This window comes from Oncorhynchus kisutch, linkage group LG16 (genome assembly GCF_002021735.2).
Source record: "Oncorhynchus kisutch isolate 150728-3 linkage group LG16, Okis_V2, whole genome shotgun sequence".
In the NCBI taxonomy this organism is placed as follows: Eukaryota; Metazoa; Chordata; class Actinopteri; order Salmoniformes; family Salmonidae; genus Oncorhynchus; species Oncorhynchus kisutch.
The window spans coordinates 11,053,437-11,071,997 of NC_034189.2; the positions used below are offsets into that span (position 1 = coordinate 11,053,437).

At 48.3% G+C, this 18,561-nt stretch overlaps 1 protein-coding gene across 1 annotated transcript in view; it reads right to left on the minus strand.

Annotated features, from left to right (window-relative positions):
* LOC109881685 (5-hydroxytryptamine receptor 2C) overlaps positions 1–18,561 on the minus strand; it is a 281,372-nt gene that overhangs the window by 149,327 nt on the left and 113,484 nt on the right. The gene's annotated exons all lie outside the window — the stretch shown is intronic.

Below are 18,561 nucleotides of genomic sequence, written 5' to 3' on the forward strand. Positions count from 1 at the left end.
AATCCCACATTTGAGGTTTTGGAATGATGTGACTTTTTTTAACCCTTCGAAACAGCCACTATGACCTCAATTAAAGGCACTTCCGGTTGGCACAGGAAGCTGAAAGTAAACACATAGTAAACACATATCCTCATTGGGGTAGGATTTGACAGAATCCTGAGTTTAAATTGACTGATTTACACAGGGTTGAATGCAGTGATTTTCACAAATTGCATCAAAACACCTTTCGGTGAATTTAACCACTTCCGGTTGCTCCAGGAAGCTTAGAATCAACACAGGTAGACCTCATAGTGTCTTGATGAATTTTCATAGAAGACAGGTTCTTAAGGCATTCATAACCCTTATAGGCTTCAGATTGAATTTAGGGGAGCAGGCAATGTATTCCTATGGGGAGAGATATCATTGCAAACTGTTTGATGTAAACACCTTCTTTTCACTGTTAAGGGTTAATGCCACACGGTCAATGTTAGGCTTGCACGGACCGGGAGGACCTCAGGAACGTTCCTGAGGTCGAATTGTTCTTCTAACTCTAACGGTTCTCCCGCTGTCACCCAAAAGCACCTGAAATTTAGGACCAGGCTTCATTATGGGCCTACTTTTTTTCACGGTCGCTGCGCTCAGACCGAGTCAGCTACAGTCAAGCGGAGCATCTCGTTAAACTCGGCACAGCCTAGAGATTATGGTAATGCCATTGCAGGCTCTGAGTGTCTTTAAGCTCCGCACTGTGTCACTCCATCCTTGCTGTGTGTGTGTGTGTGTGTGTGTGTGTGTGTGTGAGTGTGTGTGTGTGTGTGAGAGACTTTTTTCTTTGACATCTGTTGGGAGAAATGACTGATTTAGAGTTCATGAGGTTTGCCTAATCACACATCTGAAATTTTGGAAAGATCTGACCTTTTTAACCCTTCGAAACAGCCACGATTGCCCCAATTTAAGGCACTTCCGATTGACACAGGAAGTAGAAAGTGAACACATATCCTCCTTGGGGTAGGCTCTTACAGAATCATGAGTTTTAAGTCTAAGTTAAGAACTGAGTGATTTACAGAGGGTTGAATGAGTGCGTGTTATTTCAGAAAATCACAGAAAATCACAGAAATCTAGCAGAGCTCCGCCTTAACGGATTTGTCTGAACACACCGAAACTGGATCTGTAACTTTATTGGGGGGGGGGGGGGGGGGGGAATTATTTGAACATCAACAATTGTACATTGTACGATTTATCTTAAATTACGATAGATAAATAGCTGGGTCTTTTTTGTTTTTGACCTTTAATCCTAGAAAAATGGCCTTAACTCAAAAAAAGTTGAGGAAACCAGCTTGTTTCTGGACTAACAGCCCATTTGTCCAAACCTATGCTCACCAAGTTTTGTCTTCAAAGTCTTTTCCATTTAGGAGAAATGGCCATGTCGGGATTGTTGATGTTTTGTACATTTGCAATAAGATACCATTCGCCATCTGGTGGAATTCCATCTGGTGGAAAAATGACAAAAATTTGAAGATTTTATAAAACAGAAAACGAATGTCCAAGAGACTTCGTTCGATGACTTCCCGGAAGATCTGCCCCCGGTGCACGGCCTGCCGAAATTTGGCGAATTTGACAAACATTCGCAGACGTCTAGTAAGGAACCGTACATTTTCAATATGGAGATTCTCATCGATCATACAGCAAATGCCGAAAAGTGCCCTTCATGGTTGTGAGATCTGGGGTCCGCTCACCAACCAAGAATTCACAAAATGGGACAAACACCAAATTGAGACTCTGCATAAAGAATTCTGCAAAAAATATCCTCTCTGTACAACGTAGAACACCAAATAATGCATAAGGAGCAGAATTAGGCCGATACCCGCTAATTATCAAAATCCAGAAAATTCTACAACCACCAAAAAGGAAGTATTTCCCAAACCTACCATAACAAAGCCATCACCTACAGAGAGTTGAACCTGGAGAAGAGTCCCCTAAGCAAGCTGGTCCTGGGGCTTCGATCACAAACACACCCCACAGAGCCCCAGGACAGCAACACAATTAGACCCAACCAGATAATGAGAAAACAAAAAGATGATTACTTGACACATTGGAAAGATTTAACAAAAAGACAGAGCATACTAGAATGTTATTTGGCCCTAAACAGAGAGTACACAGTGGCAGAATACCTGACCACTGTGACAGACCCAAACTTAAGGAAAGCTTTGACTATGTACAGACTCAGTGAGCATTGCCTTGCTATTGAGAAAGGCCGCCGTAGGCAGACCTGGTTATCAGACAGGCTATGTGCACACTGCCCACAAAATGAGGTGGAAACTGAGCTACACTTCCTAACCTCCTGCCAAATGTATGACCATATTAGAGACACATATTTCCCTCAGATTACATAGATCCACAAAGAATTTGAAAACAAACCCGATTTTGATGAACTCTCACATCTACTGGGTGAAATACCACAGTGTGCCATCACAGCAGCAAGATTTGTGACCTTTTGCCACGAGAAAAGGTCAACCAGTGAAGAACAAACACTATTGTAAATACAACAAATATTTATGCTTTTTTCCCTTTCCATTTTGTACTTTAACCATTTGTACATTGTTACAACACTGTATATATACATAGTATGGCATTTGTAATGTCTTTATTCTTTTGGAACTACTGTTCATTTTTATTGTTTATTTCACTTTTGTATATTATCTACCTCAATTTGCTTTGGCAATGTTAACATATGTTTCCCATGCCAATAAAGCCCCTTGAAATGAATTGAATTGAGAGATAGAGAGAAATATAGAGAAAGAGAGAGAGAGATATAGAGAAAGAGAGAGAGAGAGAGAAAGAGAGAGATAGAATGAGAGAGGTCTAGAACAAATTAAATAAAACTACAATTTTCATACACCCTTTCTGTATTTCTCTCTCAATTTCCTATTTCCATATTTCTCCCCTCTGTCTATTGTCTTTTGTTCCTTCGATTCTCCTGCTAACCTTTCTCCCTCTATTCCTGTCTTTCTCCCTCTCTTCCTGTCCCTTCTCTTCACTTGCCCCCTCTCTCTCTCTCTCTTCCTCCCTCCCTGTTTATCTCCTGTAGTGCTGAGCCCTCTCCCTTCATCCCTGCCCCTACCTTTCAACTCTCTCTCCATCCCTGCCACTACCTTTCACCTCTCCCTCTCTCTCCCTCCCTCCCTCTTTATCTCCTGTAGTGCTGAGCCCTCTCCCTCCATCCCTGCCCCTACCTTTCACCTCTCGCTCTCCCTCTCACTCCCTCCCTCCCTGTTTATCTCCTGTAGTGCTGAGCCCTCTCTCTCCATCCCTGCCACTACCTTTCAAATCCCCTCTCTCTCAGTCTCTTTATCACCCTCCTTCTGTGTCCCTGTTTATCTCCTGTAGTGCTGAGATGTGGAGCAGAATGACTGAGGAGCAACCCCCCCCCCACACACACGCACACAGTCCTGTACAACTAACACACACACACAAAATGTCTCTTCTGCTAACATTTCTCCCTTCCTTCCATCCTTCCTCCCTTCCTGTCTTTCTCCCTACTCCTGACTTGTTGCCCTCCATCCCCCTACCTTTCACCCTCCCTCCCTGTCCATCTCCTGTAGTGCTGAGCTATGGAGCAGAATGACTGGGGTGCAACACACACACACACACACACACACAGTCTGAAGAACAGCCTCACCACAGCAGTCCTCTGTATCTCTCTGTTTCTCCTCTTATCATCCCTCCCTCCATCACACCCCTGTCAAGATCTCTCTCTTCTTCTATTTCCCTCCCTCCTCCACCTCTATCAGTCCCTTTCCATCCCTCCATCATATCTGTCATGATCTCTATCACTCCTCCCTCCCTCCCTCCATCCTGTCTCTCTCCATCTCCATTTCTCCACTCTCATCTCTTCATTATTGCTATGTCATCACCTGTCTTCCTTAGAGTGAGACAAACACTTCTGGCTTGTGAAAGTGAATGAATGTGAATGTGTGTGTGTGTGTGTGTGTGTGTGTGTGTGTGTGTGTGTGTGTGTGTGTGTGTGTGTGTGTGTGTGTAAGAGAGGGAGTGAGTATCGAGGGAATAGGCGTGTATAATGTAAATATGATGTAATGTATGAATCCGGTTTGAAATATGCTTGGACACCTTCCCTCCATCCCTTCAATGAGACATCTAGTGTTACCCTCCTCCTCTCCATCCCTACAATGTCTAGTGTTACCCTCCTCCTCTCCATCCCTACAATGTCTAGTGTTACCCTCCTCCTCTCCATCCCTACAATGTCTAGTGTTACCCTCCTCCTCTCCATTCCTACAATGAGACATCTAGTGTTACCCTCCTCCTCTCCATCCCTACAATGTCTAGTGTTACCCTCCTCCTCTCCATCCCTTCAATGTCTAGTGTTACCCTCCTCCTCTCCATCCCTACAATGTCTAGTGTTACCCTCCTCCTCTCCATCCCTTCAATGTCTAGTGTTTCCCTCCTCCTCTCCATCCCTACAATGTCTAGTGTTACCCTCCTCCTCTCCATCCCTTCAATGTCTAGTGTTTCCCTCCTCCTCTCCATCCCTACAATGTCTAGTGTTACCCTCCTCCTCTCCATCCCTTCAATGTCTAGTGTTACCCTCCTCCTCTCCATCCCTACAATGTCTAGTGTTACCATCCTCCTCTCCATCCCTACAATGAGACATCTAGTGTTACCCTCCTCCTCTCCATCCCTACAATGAGACATCTAGTGTTACCCTCCTCCTCTCCATCCCTACAATGAGACATCTAGTGTTACCCTCCTCCTCTCCATCCCTACAATGAGACATCTAGTGTTACCCTCCTCCTCTCCACTCCTACAATGTCTAGTGTTACCCTCCTCCTCTCCATCCCTTCAATGTCTAGTGTTACCCTCCTCCTCTCCATCCCTACAATGTCTAGTGTTACCCTCCTCCTCTCCACCCCTACAATGAGACATCTAGCGTTACCCTCCTCCTCTCCATCCCTACAATGTCTAGTGTTACCCTCCTCCTCTCCATCCCTACAATGAGACATCTAGTGTTACCCTCCTCCTCTCCACCCCTACAATGAGACATCTAGTGTTACCCTCCTCCTCTCCATCCCTACAATGTTTAGTGTTACCCTCCTCCTCTCCATCCCTACAATGAGACATTTAGTGTTACCCTCCTCCTCTCCACCCCTACAATGAGACATCTAGTGTTACCCTCCTCCTCTCCATCCCTACAATGTCTAGTGTTACCCTCCTCCTCTCCATCCCTACAATGTCTAGTGTTACCCTCCTCCTCTCCATCCCTACAATGTCTAGTGTTACCCTCCTCCTCCCCATCCCTACAATGAGACATCTAGTGTTACCCTCCTCCTCTCCATCCCTTCAATGTCTAGTGTTACCCTCCTCCTCTCCATCCCTACAATGTCTAGTGTTACCCTCCTCCTCTCCATCCCTTCAATGAGACATCTAGTGTTACCCTCCTCCTCTCCATTCCTAATATGAGACATCTAGTGTTACCCTCCTCCTCTCCACCCCTACAATGTCTAGTGTTACCCTCCTCCTCTCCACCCCTACAATGTCTAGTGTTACCCTCCTCCTCTCCATCCCTTCAATGTCTAGTGTTACCCTCCTCCTCTCCATCCCTACAATGTCTAGTGTTACCCTCCTCCTCTCCATCCCTTCAATGAGACATCTAGTGTTACCCTCCTCCTCTCCATCCCTTCAATGTCTAGTGTTACCCTCCTCCTCTCCATCCCTACAATGTCTAGTGTTACCCTCCTCCTCTCCATCCCTTCAATGAGACATCTAGTGTTACCCTCCTCCTCTCCATCCCTACAATGTCTAGTGTTACCCTCCTCCTCTCCATCCCTACAATGAGACATCTAGTGTTACCCTCCTCCTCTCCATCCCTACAATGTCTAGTGTTACCCTCCTCCTCTCCATCCCTACAACGAGACATCTAGTTTACCCTCCTCCTCTCCATCCCTACAATGAGACATCTAGTGTTACACTCCTCCTCTCCATCCCTTCAATGTCTAGTGTTACCCTCCTCCTCTCCATCCCTACAATGAGACATCTAGTGTTACCCTCCTCCTCTCCATCCCTACAATGTGACATCTAGTGTTACCCTCCTCCTCTCCATCCCTACAATGAGACATCTAGTGTTACCCTCCTCCTCTCCATCCCTTCAATGTCTAGTGTTACCCTCCTCCTCTCCATCCCTACAATGTCTAGTGTTACCCTCCTCCTCTCCATCCCTACAATGAGACATCTAGTGTTACCCTCCTCCTCTCCATCCCTACAATGAGACATCTAGTGTTACCCTCCTCCTCTCCATCCCTACAATGAGACATCTAGTGTTACCCTCCTCCTCTCCATCCCTACAATGTCTAGTGTTACCCTCCTCCTCTCCATCCCTACAATGTCTAGTGTTACCCTCCTCCTCTCCATCCCTACAATGTCTAGTGTTACCCTCCTCCTCTCCATCCCTACAATGTCTAGTGTTACCCTCCTCCTCTCCATCCCTAAAATGTCTAGTGTTACCCTCCTCCTCTCCATCCCTACAACGAGACATCTAGTGTTACCCTCCTCCTCTCCATCCCTACAATGAGATATCTAGTGTTACCCTCCTCCTCTCCATCCCTACAATGAGACATCTAGTGTTACCCTCCTCCACTCCATCCCTACAATGAGACATCTATTGTTACCCTCCTCCTCTCCATTCCTACAATGAGACATCTAGTGTTACCCTCCTCCTCTCCACCCCTACAATGTCTAGTGTTACCCTCCTCCTCTCCACCCCTACAATGTCTAGTGTTACCCTCCTCCTCTCCATCCCTTCAATGTCTAGTGTTACCCTCCTCCTCTCCATCCCTACAATGTCTAGTGTTACCCTCCTCCTCTCCACCCCTACAATGAGACATCTAGTGTTACCCTCCTCCTCTCCATCCCTACAATGTCTAGTGTTACCCTCCTCCTCTCCATCCCTACAATGTCTAGTGTTACCCTCCTCCTCTCCATCCCTACAATGTCTAGTGTTACCCTCCTCCTCCCCATCCCTACAATGAGACATCTAGTGTTACCCTCCTCCTCTCCATCCCTACAATGTCTAGTGTTACCCTCCTCCTCTCCATCCCTACAATGTCTAGTGTTACCCTCCTCCTCCCCATCCCTACAATGAGACATCTAGTGTTACCCTCCTCCTCTCCATTCCTAATATGAGACATCTAGTGTTACCCTCCTCCTCTCCACCCCTACAATGTCTAGTGTTACCCTCCTCCTCTCCACCCCTACAATGTCTAGTGTTACCCTCTTCCTCTCCATCCCTTCAATGTCTAGTGTTACCCTCCTCCTCTCCATCCCTACAATGTCTAGTGTTACCCTCCTCCTCTCCATCCCTTCAATGAGACATCTAGTGTTACCCTCCTCCTCTCCATCCCTACAATGTCTAGTGTTACCCTCCTCCTCTCCATCCCTACAATGTCTAGTGTTACCCTCCTCCTCTCCATCCCTACAATGTCTAGTGTTACCCTCCTCCTCCCCATCCCTACAATGAGACATCTAGTGTTACCCTCCTCCTCTCCATCCCTTCAATGTCTAGTGTTACCCTCCTCCTCTCCATCCCTACAATGTCTAGTGTTACCCTCCTCCTCTCCATCCCTTCAATGAGACATCTAGTGTTACCCTCCTCCTCTCCATTCCTAATATGAGACATCTAGTGTTACCCTCCTCCTCTCCACCCCTACAATGTCTAGTGTTACCCTCCTCCTCTCCACCCCTACAATGTCTAGTGTTACCCTCCTCCTCTCCATCCCTTCAATGTCTAGTGTTACCCTCCTCCTCTCCATCCCTACAATGTCTAGTGTTACCCTCCTCCTCTCCATCCCTTCAATGAGACATCTAGTGTTACCCTCCTCCTCTCCATCCCTTCAATGTCTAGTGTTACCCTCCTCCTCTCCATCCCTACAATGTCTAGTGTTACCCTCCTCCTCTCCATCCCTTCAATGAGACATCTAGTGTTACCCTCCTCCTCTCCATCCCTACAATGTCTAGTGTTACCCTCCTCCTCTCCATCCCTACAACGAGACATCTAGTTTTACCCTCCTCCTCTCCATCCCTACAATGAGACATCTAGTGTTACCCTCCTCCTCTCCATCCCTACAATGAGACATCTAGTGTTACCCTCCTCCTCTCCATCCCTTCAATGTCTACTGTTACCCTCCTCCTCTCCATCCCTACAATGTCTAGTGTTACCCTCCTCCTCTCCATCCCTACAATGAGACATCTAGTGTTACCCTCCTCCTCTCCATCCCTTCAATGTCTAGTGTTACCCTCCTCCTCTCCATCCCTACAATGAGACATCTAGTGTTACCCTCCTCTCCATCCCTACAATGAGACATCTAGTGTTACCCTCCTCCTCTCCATCCCTACAATGAGACATCTAGTGTTACCCTCCTCCTCTCCATCCCTACAATGTCTAGTGTTACCCTCCTCCTCTCCATCCCTACAATGTCGAGTGTTACCCTCCTCCTCTCCATCCCTACAATGTCTAGTGTTACCCTCCTCCTCTCCATCCCTACAATGTTTAGTGTTACCCTCCTCCTCTCCATCCCTACAACGAGACATCTAGTGTTACCCTCCTCCTCTCCATCCCTACAATGAGACATCTAGTGTTACCCTCCTCCTCTCCATCCCTACAATGAGACATCTAGTGTTACCCTCCTCCTCTCCATTCCTACAATGAGACATCTAGTGTTACCCTCCTCCTCTCCACCCCTACAATGTCTAGTGTTACCCTCCTCCTCTCCACCCCTACAATGTCTAGTGTTACCCTCCTCCTCTCCATCCCTTCAATGTCTAGTGTTACCCTCCTCCTCTCCATCCCTACAATGTCTAGTGTTACCCTCCTCCTCTCCACCCCTACAATGAGACATCTAGTGTTACCCTCCTCCTCTCCATCCCTTCAATGTCTAGTGTTACCCTCCTCCTCTCCATCCCTACAATGTCTAGTGTTACCCTCCTCCTCTCCATCCCTTCAATGAGACATCTAGTGTTACCCTCCTCCTCTCCATCCCTTCAATGTCTAGTGTTACCCTCCTCCTCTCCATCCCTACAATGTCTAGTGTTACCCTCCTCCTCTCCATCCCTTCAATGAGACATCTAGTGTTACCCTCCTCCTCTCCATCCCTACAATGTCTAGTGTTACCCTCCTCCTCTCCATCCCTACAATGAGACATCTAGTGTTACCCTCCTCCTCTCCATCCCTACAATGTCTAGTGTTACCCTCCTCCTCTCCATCCCTACAACGAGACATCTAGTTTTACCCTCCTCCTCTCCATCCCTACAATGAGACATCTAGTGTTACCCTCCTCCTCTCCATCCCTACAATGAGACATCTAGTGTTACCCTCCTCCTCTCCATCCCTTCAATGTCTACTGTTACCCTCCTCCTCTCCATCCCTACAATGTCTAGTGTTACCCTCCTCCTCTCCATCCCTACAATGAGACATCTAGTGTTACCCTCCTCCTCTCCATCCCTTCAATGTCTAGTGTTACCCTCCTCCTCTCCATCCCTACAATGAGACATCTAGTGTTACCCTCCTCTCCATCCCTACAATGAGACATCTAGTGTTACCCTCCTCCTCTCCATCCCTACAATGAGACATCTAGTGTTACCCTCCTCCTCTCCATCCCTACAATGTCTAGTGTTACCCTCCTCCTCTCCATCCCTACAATGTCGAGTGTTACCCTCCTCCTCTCCATCCCTACAATGTCTAGTGTTACCCTCCTCCTCTCCATCCCTACAATGTTTAGTGTTACCCTCCTCCTCTCCATCCCTACAACGAGACATCTAGTGTTACCCTCCTCCTCTCCATCCCTACAATGAGACATCTAGTGTTACCCTCCTCCTCTCCATCCCTACAATGAGACATCTAGTGTTACCCTCCTCCTCTCCATTCCTACAATGAGACATCTAGTGTTACCCTCCTCCTCTCCACCCCTACAATGTCTAGTGTTACCCTCCTCCTCTCCACCCCTACAATGTCTAGTGTTACCCTCCTCCTCTCCATCCCTTCAATGTCTAGTGTTACCCTCCTCCTCTCCATCCCTACAATGTCTAGTGTTACCCTCCTCCTCTCCACCCCTACAATGAGACATCTAGTGTTACCCTCCTCCTCTCCATCCCTACAATGTCTAGTGTTACCCTCCTCCTCGCCATCCCTACAATGAGACATCTAGTGTTACCCTCCTCCTCTCCATCCCTACAATGTCTAGTGTTACCCTCCTCCTCTCCATCCCTACAATGTCTAGTGTTACCCTCCTCCTCTCCATCCCTACAATGTCTAGTGTTACCGTCCTCCTCCCCATCCCTACAATGAGACATCTAGTGTTACCCTCCTCCTCTCCATCCCTACAATGGCTAGTGTTACCCTCCTCCTCTCCATCCCTACAATGTCTAGTGTTACCCTCCTCCTCCCCATCCCTACAATGAGACATCTAGTGTTACCCTCCTCCTCTCCATCCCTACAATGAGACATCTAGTGTTACCCTCCTCCTCTCCATCCCTACAATGTCTAGTGTTACCCTCCTCCTCTCCATCCCTACAATGTCTAGTGTTACCCTCCTCCTCCCCATGCCTACAATGAGACATCTAGTGTTACCCTCCTCCTCTCCATCCCTTCAATGTCTAGTGTTACCCTCCTCCTCTCCATCCCTACAATGTCTAGTGTTACCCTCCTCCTCTCCATCCCTACAATGTCTAGTGTTACCCTCCTCCTCTCCATCCCTACAATGTCTAGTGTTACCCTCCTCCTCTCCATCCCTACAATGTCTAGTGTTACCCTCCTCCTCCCCATCCCTACAATGAGACATCTAGTGTTACCCTCCTCCTCTCCATCCCTACAATGTCTAGTGTTACCCTCCTCCTCTCCATCCCTACAATGTCGAGTGTTACCCTCCTCCTCTCCATCCCTACAATGTCTAGTGTTACCCTCCTCCTCTCCATCCCTACAATGTTTAGTGTTACCCTCCTCCTCTCCATCCCTACAATGAGACATCTAGTGTTACCCTCCTCCTCTCCATCCCTACAATGAGACATCTAGTGTTACCCTCCTCCTCTCCATCCCTACAATGAGACATCTAGTGTTACCCTCCTCCTCTCCATTCCTACAATGAGACATCTAGTGTTACCCTCCTCCTCTCCACCCCTACAATGTCTAGTGTTACCCTCCTCCTCTCCATCCCTACAATGTCTAGTGTTACCCTCCTCCTCCCCATCCCTACAATGAGACATCTAGTGTTACCCTCCTCCTCTCCATCCCTACAATGTCTAGTGTTACCCTCCTCCTCTCCATCCCTACAATGTCGAGTGTTACCCTCCTCCTCTCCATCCCTACAATGTCTAGTGTTACCCTCCTCCTCTCCATCCCTACAATGTTTAGTGTTACCCTCCTCCTCTCCATCCCTACAACGAGACATCTAGTGTTACCCTCCTCCTCTCCATCCCTACAATGAGACATCTAGTGTTACCCTCCTCCTCTCCATCCCTACAATGAGACATCTAGTGTTACCCTCCTCCTCTCCATTCCTACAATGAGACATCTAGTGTTACCCTCCTCCTCTCCACCCCTACAATGTCTAGTGTTACCCTCCTCCTCTCCACCCCTACAATGTCTAGTGTTACCCTCCTCCTCTCCATCCCTTCAATGTCTAGTGTTACCCTCCTCCTCTCCATCCCTACAATGTCTAGTGTTACCCTCCTCCTCTCCACCCCTACAATGAGACATCTAGTGTTACCCTCCTCCTCTCCATCCCTACAATGTCTAGTGTTACCCTCCTCCTCTCCATCCCTACAATGTCTAGTGTTACCCTCCTCCTCTCCATCCCTACAATGTCTAGTGTTACCCTCCTCCTCTCCATCCCTACAATGTCTAGTGTTACCCTCCTCCTCCCCATCCCTACAATGAGACATCTAGTGTTACCCTCCTCCTCTCCATCCCTACAATGTCTAGTGTTACCCTCCTCCTCTCCATCCCTACAATGTCTAGTGTTACCCTCCTCATCCCCATGCCTACAATGAGACATCTAGTGTTACCCTCCTCCTCTCCATCCCTTCAATGTCTAGTGTTACCCTCCTCCTCTCCATCCCTACAATGTCTAGTGTTACCCTCCTCCTCTCCATCCCTTCAATGAGACATCTAGTTACCCTCCTCCTCTCCATTCCTACAATGAGACATCTAGTGTTACCCTCCTCCTCTCCACCCCTACAATGTCTAGTGTTACCCTCCTCCTCTCCACCCCTACAATGTCTAGTGTTACCCTCCTCCTCTCCATCCCTTCAATGTCTAGTGTTACCCTCCTCCTCTCCATCCCTACAATGTCTAGTGTTACCCTCCTCCTCTCCATCCCTTCAATGAGACATCTAGTGTTACCCTCCTCCTCTCCATCCCTTCAATGTCTAGTGTTACCCTCCTCCTCTCCATCCCTACAATGTCTAGTGTTACCCTCCTCCTCTCCATCCCTACAATGAGACATCTAGTGTTACCCTCCTCCTCTCCATCCCTACAATGTCTAGTGTTACCCTCCTCCTCTCCATCCCTACAACGAGACATCTAGTTTTACCCTCCTCTTCTCCATCCCTACAATGAGACATCTAGTGTTACCCTCCTCCTCTCCATCCCTTCAATGTCTAGTGTTACCCTCCTCCTCTCCATCCCTACAATGAGACATCTAGTGTTACCCTCCTCCTCTCCATCCCTACAATGAGACATCTAGTGTTACCCTCCTCCTCTCCATCCCTACAATGAGACATCTAGTGTTACCCTCCTCCTCTCCATCCCTTCAATGTCTAGTGTTACCCTCCTCCTCTCCATCCCTTCAATGTCTAGTGTTACCCTCCTCCTCTCCATCCCTACAATGAGACATCTAGTGTTACCCTCCTCCTCTCCATCCCTACAATGAGACATCTAGTGTTACCCTCCTCCACTCCATCCCTACAATGAGACATCTAGTGTTACCCTCCTCCTCTCCATTCCTACAATGAGACATCTAGTGTTACCCTCCTCCTCTCCACCCCTACAATGTCTAGTGTTACCCTCCTCCTCTCCACCCCTACAATGTCTAGTGTTACCCTCCTCCTCTCCATCCCTTCAATGTCTAGTGTTACCCTCCTCCTCTCCATCCCTACAATGTCTAGTGTTACCCTCCTCCTCTCCACCCCTACAATGAGACATCTAGTGTTACCCTCCTCCTCTCCATCCCTACAATGTCTAGTGTTACCCTCCTCCTCGCCATCCCTACAATGAGACATCTAGTGTTACCCTCCTCCTCTCCATCCCTACAATGTCTAGTGTTACCCTCCTCCTCTCCATCCCTACAATGTCTAGTGTTACCCTCCTCCTCTCCATCCCTACAATGTCTAGTGTTACCCTCCTCCTCCCCATCCCTACAATGAGACATCTAGTGTTACCCTCCTCCTCTCCATCCCTACAATGTCTAGTGTTAACCTCCTCCTCTCCATCCCTACAATGTCTAGTATTACCCTCCTCCTCCCCATCCCTACAATGAGACATCTAGTGTTACCCTCCTCCTCTCCATCCCTACAATGAGACATCTAGTGTTACCCTCCTCCTCTCCATTCCTACAATGAGACATCTAGTGTTACCCTCCTCCTCTCCACCCCTACAATGTCTAGTGTTACCCTCCTCCTCTCCACCCCTACAATGTCTAGTGTTACCCTCCTCCTCTCCATCCCTTCAATGTCTAGTGTTACCCTCCTCCTCTCCACCCCTACAATGTCTAGTGTTACCATCCTCCTCTCCATCCCTTCAATGTCTAGTGTTACCCTCCTCCTCTCCACCCCTACAATGAGACATCTAGTGTTACCCTCCTCCTCTCCATCCCTACAATGTCTAGTGTTAACCTCCTCCTCGCCATCCCTACAATGAGACATCTAGTGTTACCCTCCTCCTCTCCATCCCTACAATGTCTAGTGTTACCCTCCTCCTCTCCATCCCTACAATGTCTAGTGTTACCCTCCTCCTCTCCATCCCTACAATGTCTAGTGTTACCCTCCTCCTCTCCATCCCTACAATGTCTAGTGTTACCCTCCTCCTCTCCATCCCTACAATGAGACATCTAGTGTTACCCTCCTCCTCTCCATCCCTTCAATGTCTAGTGTTACCCTCCTCCTCTCCATCCCTACAATGAGACATCTAGTGTTACCCTCCTCCTCTCCATCCCTACAATGAGACATCTAGTGTTACCCTCCTCCTCTCCATCCCTTCAATGTCTAGTGTTACCCTCCTCCTCTCCATCCCTACAATGAGACATCTAGTGTTACCCTCCTCCTCTCCATCCCTTCAATGTCTAGTGTTACCCTTCTCCTCTCCATCCCTTCAATGTCTAGTGTTACCCTCCTCCTCTCCATCCCTTCAATGTCTAGTGTTACCCTCCTCTTCTCCATCCCTACAATGAGACATCTAGTGTTACCCTCCTCCTCTCCATCCCTTCAATGTCTAGTGTTACCCTCCTCCTCTCCATCCCTACAATGAGACATCTAGTGTTACCCTCCTCCTCTCCATCCCTACAATGAGACATCTAGTGTTACCCTCCTCCTCTCCATCCCTACAATGAGACATCTAGTGTTACCCTCCTCCTCTCCATCCCTTCAATGTCTAGTGTTACCCTCCTCCTCTCCATCCCTTCAATGTCTAGTGTTACCCTCCTCCTCTCCATCCCTACAATGAGACATCTAGTGTTACCCTCCTCCTCTCCATCCCTACAATGAGACATCTAGTGTTACCCTCCTCCACTCCATCCCTACAATGAGACATCTAGTGTTACCCTCCTCCTCTCCATTCCTACAATGAGACATCTAGTGTTACCCTCCTCCTCTCCACCCCTACAATGTCTAGTGTTACCCTCCTCCTCTCCACCCCTACAATGTCTAGTGTTACCCTCCTCCTCTCCATCCCTTCAATGTCTAGTGTTACCCTCCTCCTCTCCATCCCTACAATGTCTAGTGTTACCCTCCTCCTCTCCACCCCTACAATGAGACATCTAGTGTTACCCTCCTCCTCTCCATCCCTACAATGTCTAGTGTTACCCTCCTCCTCGCCATCCCTACAATGAGACATCTAGTGTTACCCTCCTCCTCTCCATCCCTACAATGTCTAGTGTTACCCTCCTCCTCTCCATCCCTACAATGTCTAGTGTTACCCTCCTCCTCTCCATCCCTACAATGTCTAGTGTTACCCTCCTCCTCCCCATCCCTACAATGAGACATCTAGTGTTACCCTCCTCCTCTCCATCCCTACAATGTCTAGTGTTAACCTCCTCCTCTCCATCCCTACAATGTCTAGTATTACCCTCCTCCTCCCCATCCCTACAATGAGACATCTAGTGTTACCCTCCTCCTCTCCATCCCTACAATGAGACATCTAGTGTTACCCTCCTCCTCTCCATTCCTACAATGAGACATCTAGTGTTACCCTCCTCCTCTCCACCCCTACAATGTCTAGTGTTACCCTCCTCCTCTCCACCCCTACAATGTCTAGTGTTACCCTCCTCCTCTCCATCCCTTCAATGTCTAGTGTTACCCTCCTCCTCTCCACCCCTACAATGTCTAGTGTTACCCTCCTCCTCTCCATCCCTTCAATGTCTAGTGTTACCCTCCTCCTCTCCACCCCTACAATGAGACATCTAGTGTTACCCTCCTCCTCTCCATCCCTACAATGTCTAGTGTTAACCTCCTCCTCGCCATCCCTACAATGAGACATCTAGTGTTACCCTCCTCCTCTCCATCCCTACAATGTCTAGTGTTACCCTCCTCCTCTCCATCCCTACAATGTCTAGTGTTACCCTCCTCCTCTCCATCCCTACAATGTCTAGTGTTACCCTCCTCCTCTCCATCCCTACAATGTCTAGTGTTACCCTCCTCCTCTCCATCCCTACAATGAGACATCTAGTGTTACCCTCCTCCTCTCCATCCCTTCAATGTCTAGTGTTACCCTCCTCCTCTCCATCCCTACAATGAGACATCTAGTGTTACCCTCCTCCTCTCCATCCCTACAATGAGACATCTAGTGTTACCCTCCTCCTCTCCATCCCTTCAATGTCTAGTGTTACCCTCCTCCTCTCCATCCCTACAATGAGACATCTAGTGTTACCCTCCTCCTCTCCATCCCTTCAATGTCTAGTGTTACCCTTCTCCTCTCCATCCCTTCAATGTCTAGTGTTACCCTCCTCCTCTCCATCCCTTCAATGTCTAGTGTTACCCTCCTCCTCTCCATCCCTACAATGAGACATCTAGTGTTACCCTCCTCCACTCCATCCCTACAATGTCTAGTGTTACCCTCCTCCTCTCCATCCCTACAATGAGACATCTAGTGTTACCCTCCTCCTCTCCATCCCTACAATGTCTAGTGTTACCCTCCTCCTCTCCATTCCTACAATGAGACATCTAGTGTTACCCTCCTCCTCTCCATCCCTACAATGAGACATCTAGTGTTACCCTCCTCCTCTCCATCCCTTCAATGTCTAGTGTTACCCTCCTCCTCTCCATCCCTTCAATGTCTAGTGTTACCCTCCTCCTCTCCATCCCTACAATGAGACATCTAGTGTTACCCTCCTCCACTCCATCCCTACAATGTCTAGTGTTACCCTCCTCCTCTCCATCCCTACAATGAGACATCTAGTGTTACCCTCCTCCTCTCCATCCCTACAATGTCTAGTGTTACCCTCCTCCTCTCCATCCCTACAACGAGACATCTATTTTTACCCTCCTCCTCTCCATCCCTACAATGAGACATCTAGTGTTACCCTCCTCCTCTCCATCCCTTCATTGTCTAGTGTTACCCTCCTCCTCTCCATCCCTACAATGAGACATCTAGTGTTACCCTCCTCCTCTCCATCCCTACAATGAGACATCTAGTGTTACCCTCCTCCTCTCCATCCCTTCAATGTCTAGTGTTACCCTACTCCTCTCCATCCCTACAATGAGACATCTAGTGTTACCCTCCTCCTCTCCATCCCTTCAATGTCTAGTGTTACCCTCCTCCTCTCCATCCCTACAATGTCTAGTGTTACCCTCCTCCTCTCCATCCCTACAATGAGACATCTAGTGTTACCCTCCTCCTCTCCATCCCTTCAATGTCTAGTGTTACCCTCCTCCTCTCCATCCCTACAATGTCTAGTGTTACCCTCCTCCTCTCCATCCCTACAATGTCTAGTGTTACCCTCCTCCTCTCCATCCCTACAATGTCTAGTGTTACCCTCCTCCTCTCCATCCCTACAATGTCTAGTGTTACCCTCCTCCTCTCCACCCCTACAATGTCTAGTGTTACCCTCCTCCTCTCCATCCCTTCAATGTCTAGTGTTACCCTCCTCCTCTCCATCCCTACAATGTCTAGTGTTACCCTCCTCCTCTCCACCCCTACAATGAGACATCTAGTGTTACCCCTCCTCCTCTCCATCCCTACAATGTCTAGTGTTACCCTCCTCCTCTCCATCCCTACAATGTCTAGTGTTACCCTCCTCCTCTCCATCCCTACAATGTCTAGTGTTACCCTCCTCCTCTCCATCCCTACAATGTCTAGTGTTACCCTCCTCCTCCCCATCCCTACAATGAGACATCTAGTGTTACCCTCCTCCTCTCCATCCCTACAATGTCTAGTGTTACCCTCCTCCTCTCCATCCCTACAATGTCTAGTGTTACCCTCCTCATCCCCATGCCTACAATGAGACATCTAGTGTTACCCTCCTCCTCTCCATCCCTTCAATGTCTAGTGTTACCCTCCTCCTCTCCATCCCTACAATGTCTAGTGTTACCCTCCTCCTCTCCATCCCTTCAATGAGACATCTAGTTACCCTCCTCCTCTCCATTCCTACAATGAGACATCTAGTGTTACCCTCCTCCTCTCCACCCCTACAATGTCTAGTGTTACCCTCCTCCTCTCCACCCCTACAATGTCTAGTGTTACCCTCCTCCTCTCCATCCCTTCAATGTCTAGTGTTACCCTCCTCCTCTCCATCCCTACAATGTCTAGTGTTACCCTCCTCCTCTCCATCCCTTCAATGAGACATCTAGTGTTACCCTCCTCCTCTCCATCCCTTCAATGTCTAGTGTTACCCTCCTCCTCTCCATCCCTACAATGTCTAGTGTTACCCTCCTCCTCTCCATCCCTACAATGAGACATCTAGTGTTACCCTCCTCCTCTCCATCCCTACAATGTCTAGTGTTACCCTCCTCCTCTCCATCCCTACAACGAGACATCTAGTTTACCCTCCTCTTCTCCATCCCTACAATGAGACATCTAGTGTTACCCTCCTCCTCTCCATCCCTTCAATGTCTAGTGTTACCCTCCTCCTCTCCATCCCTACAATGAGACATCTAGTGTTACCCTCCTCCTCTCCATCCCTACAATGAGACATCTAGTGTTACCCTCCTCCTCTCCATCCCTACAATGAGACATCTAGTGTTACCCTCCTCCTCTCCATCCCTTCAATGTCTAGTGTTACCCTCCTCCTCTCCATCCCTTCAATGTCTAGTGTTACCCTCCTCCTCTCCATCCCTACAATGAGACATCTAGTGTTACCCTCCTCCTCTCCATCC